The sequence below is a fragment of the Corvus moneduloides genome, chromosome 25 (assembly GCF_009650955.1).
Source record: "Corvus moneduloides isolate bCorMon1 chromosome 25, bCorMon1.pri, whole genome shotgun sequence".
Lineage (NCBI taxonomy): Eukaryota > Metazoa > Chordata > Aves > Passeriformes > Corvidae > Corvus > Corvus moneduloides.
This window is the reverse complement of record NC_045500.1, coordinates 5,476,019-5,482,586: the sequence shown is the minus strand read 5'-3', so window position 1 is coordinate 5,482,586 and position 6,568 is coordinate 5,476,019. Positions and strand designations below refer to the sequence as shown.

Below are 6,568 nucleotides of genomic sequence, written 5' to 3'. Positions count from 1 at the left end.
ATCACCAGGACGTGCAACCCAAATCCTTCCTGCTCCACAGATGGAGAGGGAAGCCTGCAGCCAGGAGAGGGGTAGGGATGGCTCAGCTCCCCACGGTTGCTGGGGCTCTTTATTTGCACCGAGGCTGCAGAGTTGGTGCCTTCCCTGCTCCATGTCCAGAATATTAATCCAGCTCCCATTCCCTGGGCCCAGGGGAGAGCTCCCTGACAAGGTAACCTGTGCCTTTGTCCCTTTGATAAATGAGGCACCGTGTTCAGAGCATCTTCTTGATACCTCTTTCCTGGCCTAAGGCAACCAACACGTTCCTTTTTAATATCTGGGCTGAACTCTGCAGGTTGAACAGCCCCGATCAGAACATTTCCCTGTTCATCACTCAGCTTTTGCTCCATCTGGGAATGCCACCCATGCCCTGCTGTCTGTGCTGGCTCATATTGGTCACTTTATCACGAGTGACAGCCCTGGGGATGAAGGGGAAGAATTCAGAGGTTCTGGACAAAGGTTTGAGCCCGGTGGTTCCCAGCTCGTGGTTCATATATTGGGATAACCAAGGTTTCAGTTTTAGCTTCCTCCCCTGCTCAGTGCTTCTGATTCCCTGTCCAAAAGTGGGAGAGAAACGCTCCTAATAATTCTCAAGCACAGAGCCAAGGCAGAATTCAGGTTACCTGAGCATCCTCAGGGATATCCCAAGTGAGGATCGTGGTGGTCCCCTCTACATCCTCTGCACTCGAGTGCTTTTAACCCCCTGAGCATCTGTCACAAGCACCTGTTCTGCCCTTTGCTGAGCTCAGCTTTGGAAGGAACGCCGTTGGAATTGCTTGGCCATGTGCTGCTGCTGGGATGGCTGGAGAGCTCAGTGAAACCAGGAGCCACTCACACACAACAAAACCCCTCTTTATCCCCAGAGGGATCTGTGCCAGCTCATCCTCCCAGTGCCAGGAACTCCACGTGATTCACCAGCAATTTCTGCAAAACAAAGCCGGGACCCAATTCCTGCCTGCAAATCAGGGACTGGGAAACTTCCCACAAATCCTTCAAGTCTTCGCAAGGGCTTGTCCTCAGGTGTGAGGGCTATGTTCCCTCGGGATGGGATCTGCTCTCTCCACCCCAAGGAAATGTCCAACACCACCGGTGAGCTCTCCGGATCCAGGCTGCTCCCATGGGAAACACAGGATGTGTGGAGCTGCTCCTTGCAGGCGCTTTGATTCCTGGCTGCTCCTGAAATCAGCTGCCTGAGGTCTGGGCTGACTCAGCTCCGTGATTCATTTTTCATTGATGAATTGGGAGAGCTGCTTAAAACCAGGAACTTGGCAGCAGCGAGGCAAAAGAAATATCCCTTAGAATGAAAAAGTGAGAATGGAGGCGAGTGGGGAGTGAGGTATAAGACAGAATCTTTCTCTTGCCATCGCAGGTGCTGTTTATTCCCAAGTTTTCCCTGCAGTTGGACTGGATGGAAAGGGAGGCACACGTCCTGGCAGGGCTGGTGTGGCAGAGCAGTCTCTGCGGGTGCGCTCAGCCACCTGTGAAATTGGGAACATTGGAGCTCCTCCCTCTGGGGCTCCCTGCCTCTCCCTGGGCTGGCAGGGATGCTGAGGTGGGAAATGCTTCTTCCCAGAGCCCGCTGATCGAATCCATGTGAAATCTCCACCTGACAATGAGGCTCAGATGCCTGAGCCGGGGCACAGCTCCCCAGGGAGTTGCTGCTCTGGAAGTTTAACTCTTGGAAGAAGTGTTTGCTCTTTTAGTGTTCTTCTTTCTTTTCCTCTTTCAAACACCCTGAATAAAACAAAAATCTGTGTATGAAGTGCTGATGGCAGATGTGACACCATCCCTACAATCCCTATCTCAGTTGTCACCCTTTGCTTTTAACGCTTCTGCCTCCGCCTAATCCTTCTCATTGCAGCCCTGTCTCCGGTGCTTTTTTCCCTGGAGATTCCATAATGTTGTGTTCAGCCGAGGAAAACGGGGTGAATTTCCAGCTGACACAGGCTGGATGAGCTGCAGCGCTGTCAGCAGGGCTGGGATGATTTACTCTGACCAAACACGAGCAGCTACAATAACTCACAGCTCTGTGCTGCTGGAGGCTTCTGCACCCACTGCTTTTGTCAGCCTGGGAATGTGCTCCCAGCTCATCACGCCTTGGTTCCGTTCCTGGCAGCCTCCTGTGCCAAGGAGACAGGGAAAGGTGATGCCCACTGCCCTGGAAGCTGATCCTGGTGTGAGACACACTGGAGATTCATCCCTGGGGCAGGACATTTGGGGATCAGGCTGAGGTCTTTATATAAACAACATTTCCATGCAGTGCTGGAGGGAAAAATCCTCTTTTTCCCAATTTCAAGCCTTGCCCATGGCAAAGGTGTCATTCAAACCTCTAAGAGGGAGCTGTAGGTCTCAGAAAGGGGGGGGCTCTGATCCTCAATCTCATTTTTTTGAGCTTGAGACACAGCTTTTCCAAGCCAAGCCTCGTCTCCTTGCCAAGCCGTCTGTTAAATATTGCGGAAATGTTCGGCGCAAACAACATATTTATCCTTTCAGAGCAAATGATGGGTTTGTTTCCAAGCAAGCCCCCGTTCTGCCGTGATTTATTCCTGCAGCCTGCACCTCTCATTCCCTTTTAAAAAACTTATTGAGTGCAGGTGATGTATTTTTGACATGATTGATTTTGACCTGCTTGGGCCTGAGCTGAATGAATCAACACTGGCAATTCCTGTGCCTGTGCCTGAGGAACAGCCCAGCGGATCAGGGCATCCTTCTTCCAGCTGAAATGTTACAGCAATGGCCCTTGTTTTCCAGCTGAAGAATCATCTCCATCACACCAAACTGCACCTGGGAAATGGTAGGAATCTCACAGAGCAAACCAGGGGTGGTTTATATCCTTTGGATTCAGCTCTCACCTATTCTAAGGGACTTCAGGCTGAAAAAGAAATGTAGGTGGGTTCAAACCAGCAGCTTGTGAAATATTTCCCATTAATATTTCCCATTAGTATTTCCACCTGAGCTTTCTGGTGAGAAATCCTCTTGTCTTGCAACACCTTCCCCTTCACATTTCAGCCCACAGAGGCTCAATTAAACAACTGCACTCACTGTTGCTTCCCTGAGCTCAGATCCTCGGGGCTTGTGTTTCCTGGCAAGCTGCACCTTGGGAATGCCGAGTGCCCAGGTGTGCCTGGGACACCGTCAGTGCTGTTTGCCTGGGTTTTATGTTTATCCCACAATTACAAACAGAGGGTTCCCAAAAATGAGGGGGTTTGCAGGAAAACAGCTCCTGGAGCCAGCCACTGGAGGGAGCTGCTGGAAGGAGGCTGGGCTTGGGCAATTTAAACCAGTCAAAATTTGATTTAAAACGCCTCGGAGTCACAGCGGCTCCTGCCTGCAAACAGAGATGAGGAGGGATGGAAATACCCAAGTCATGAGCACGTAGAGAGGGAGGGCTCCAGCCACCGTCCTCCAGACCTGCTGAGCCTTTCACATCCATCGAAAATCTGAAATATTGTGACAGAATGTGTGCAAACACCCTGGTGTGGGGGTGAAGCCAAGGCTGGAGGGAATCCCCACACTGGGAAGAGCAATAAACACCTGTCCAGCATCCCCCGAGCCTTCTCTTTCCAGGCTCAGCCCCCTCAGCCTCTCCTCACACAGGGGATGCTCCAGTCCCTCACCTCCCACTGTCCCAGGTGGCTCCAAACCCCGTCCAGCCTGGCCTTGGGCAGTTCCAGGGATGGGGCAGCCACATCCTTACTGGGAATGAAAGAGTGGCCCAAGGTGTTTGTGTTTCACTCTGGGGGAAGGCAGCCTCAGCAGGGCTCCTGCATTTCGTGCTCTGCTGTTTCCCAGTCAGTGTGTTTTGTATTTCTGGGAAGTTTCCTCATTCCCACTCCAGCCTGGTCAGATGAATTCTGCAGAGGGTGAGAGATGTTAAAATGTAAATGCAGGTCAAAAGCTTAAATGCTGCTGTAACCTCTCCTCACTCCTGTGCTGCCCTGAAACCGACCCAGCCCTGGCTTTTATTTTGTAAAACCAACCCCCAGCTTTGCAGAGGTTTCAAAGGCAGCCCTCTTTTGGCCTCTCCTGTATCCACTGGTAGCAGATGGAAATTCCTCTTCTCTCCCTCTCCTGGAGCTGAGCCCCTGCAGGGATTCAATATCTTTTAACACCCTCCATAAATAAAATGAGCTTCCAGGAGAACAAAGCAGCCGGGTGGGGTGCAGGACATGGGCCCAGCTGGGCAGCCTGGGCAGCTCTGGGGACCGGGGGGCTGGCACAGGGACAGCTGGCCCAGGGAGGGCTGCCCAGCCTGGATGTCACACCAGGGACATTTGCCTCAATTCATTACCAGGGGAGGGGCTGCCCCCTCATCTGGCTCCTTCCTGGGTCGGTTTATGAGCTCTCATAGCTGATCTTACCTAATTGAATTATCTCCTAATGAGGTCTGTGCTCTGTATGGGCGTTAGGGAAAGAGGGACTGGAGAGCCAGAGGAGAGGAGAGGGAGAGGAGAGGAGAGGGAGAGGAGAGGGAGAGGAGAGGAGAGGATTCAATGGGCTGTTCAATGTTCAGGGTTTTTCCACACATGCCAAGCACTGGATGTCACCAACACCCCCCTCTGTCACCCAGACTTGTCCAGGACGTGCCCCGGAGCACTGCTGTGATCCCCTGGGAAATGGAGCCAGAGGGAAGGAAGGAAGGTCCTGCCAACACCAGAGAACTTCCCCATCACAATCATCTGTTGGGCTGGGTGTTCACGGGCAGATGAAAGAGCAGAGCAGTGCTGAAGGGGAGATGAAAATGGGAATCAGCTGGGAATGGAGCACAAGGCTATGTTTAGCCTTGCCAGGCACGGAAAAATATTTATTTCCAGCCTCAGGGATAGAATGGGAGCACGTAATTAAAGAGCATCAGTGATGAAGGCCACGCTTTTGATGCCTTTCTGACCCCAGGGAGCAGCTGCAGCGGCCCAGGAGCAGAGCTGAGGACACTGGTCCTGCCTGAAGCAGCACCAGCGTCACCACTCAGGATTTTTGGGGACTTTGTGTGCAGCCACAGTGCTGGCAGGATCCCAGGTCGGGGCTGGAGGGATCAGGCTGGTGGTGGATGTTCATCCAAGCCAGGCCTTTGGATAAATCTCTCCTGGTTTTCTGTAGGTGTGGGGATGCGTTTGGGCTTGCGCTGCTGGGAGGTGACAGAACAGAGCGTGGCAGCTCGTGACAGGGGGACAGGAGGAGCAGGGAGAGGCGATAAAAAAAAGCCATGTGGGAACAGGAGCTGCAGGAGTGTCGGGCTGGGAGAACAGTGCCAGCCCCAATCCCGGCCATAACCAGGAGCTGACAGCAAAGGCCGTGCCTGTGGCAGGCTGCATTCCGTGGGAAGGGGGCTCGGAGCTGCTCTCTCCCCAAATCCCCGCCGCTGTGCCCGCAGCCTCCTTTCCCAGCCGCTCCCTGCCTGTGTCACAGCCGGGCTGGGGGCTGCTCATGAGGCTGGGCTGCTGGATCGGCCCCGGGCCGGGTGTTTGTCCCTCGCTGGGGCTGCTGTGCCCAGGGATGGCTGTGCCGGAGGGGGCTGCGGGGAGCAGGGCCAGCACAGGAGCTGCGGCACCGCTGGATGGGCTGTTCTGGCTCCGGAGCTCCTCGGCACCGGCCCCTGTTTGCTCCTCTTGTCTCAAGGCAGGAATTGCCGGCGCTTTGCTGAATGCGCTGGAAATCCCTTTTCTCCCAGTGCTGGGGCTGGAAAATCTCCTTGAGCTTCCTCTGTTGCGCTGCTGCTGAAGCATCCCCGAAACGCTGCTGGAAAAATCCCAACAGTGCCCATTTCTCTCCTTCCCCTCCGTCCTGGAGCTTTTCCAGGAGGTTCTGCCTGAGGTCTGAGCAGCTCCAGCAGCACTGGGGGCCGGATCCACCAATTTCCAGCCCCTCTCTCAGACTTCCCGGCAGGATTTTAAGGGAATTAAAGCAGGGTTTGCAGCAGGAGCTGTCTGAAGAGCCTCCAGCTCGTCAGGCTGGTGGTTTGTGTAATTCCTGCTGCATGTGCAGCAGGAATGTCCTCCTGGGAATCCCGTGGCTTTAATGAAGGTTCTCCCACCCCTTCACCTGCAGATCCCTTGCTGAGATTGCACCCAAAGTGTGGCACAGCTGGACCAGGGTCACCTGGGGAACTCAATCCAGCAGGAACTGAAATACAGGATGAATTTTCTGCACCTTTGGGTACTTTTGGCTTCTCGAGACCTTTGGTAGCGTAAAAAAACCCATGTCATGAACAGAAAAATGGGCAGAGAATGCCAAAAAGCTCTCCTGTAATGAAAACTCCGGTGGAATCCTCCATCCTGAAAGCCATCCCTGCCAATCTGTGCCAGTTTCGGGGGGAAAACAAGTTATTCCTATCGGATCAGCACATTCGTCCTTAAAATGCTGGATTTCCAAATTTCCTGCTTGAAGACTTGGATGGGAAGCAACTCACAGGAGGTGCCAGCCTGGTTTTTGTGTGCTCCATGTGCGCTCCTGGTGACCTATAAATAATTAATAATAATAAATCTGCATATGCAGAGCTGCAGACAGAGCTGCTCTCGTGCCTGTGCCCACA

At 53.4% G+C, this 6,568-nt stretch overlaps 1 long non-coding RNA gene across 1 annotated transcript; it reads left to right on the top strand.

Annotated features, from left to right (window-relative positions):
- Window positions 1-1,002: 1,002 nt before the first annotated feature.
- Window positions 1,003-1,808, top strand: LOC116455724. The gene is made up of 2 exons (XR_004244457.1): window positions 1,003-1,234; window positions 1,409-1,808. It is a non-coding gene; the product is annotated as an uncharacterized LOC116455724 (long non-coding RNA).
- The last annotated feature ends 4,760 nt before the right edge of the window (window positions 1,809-6,568 follow it).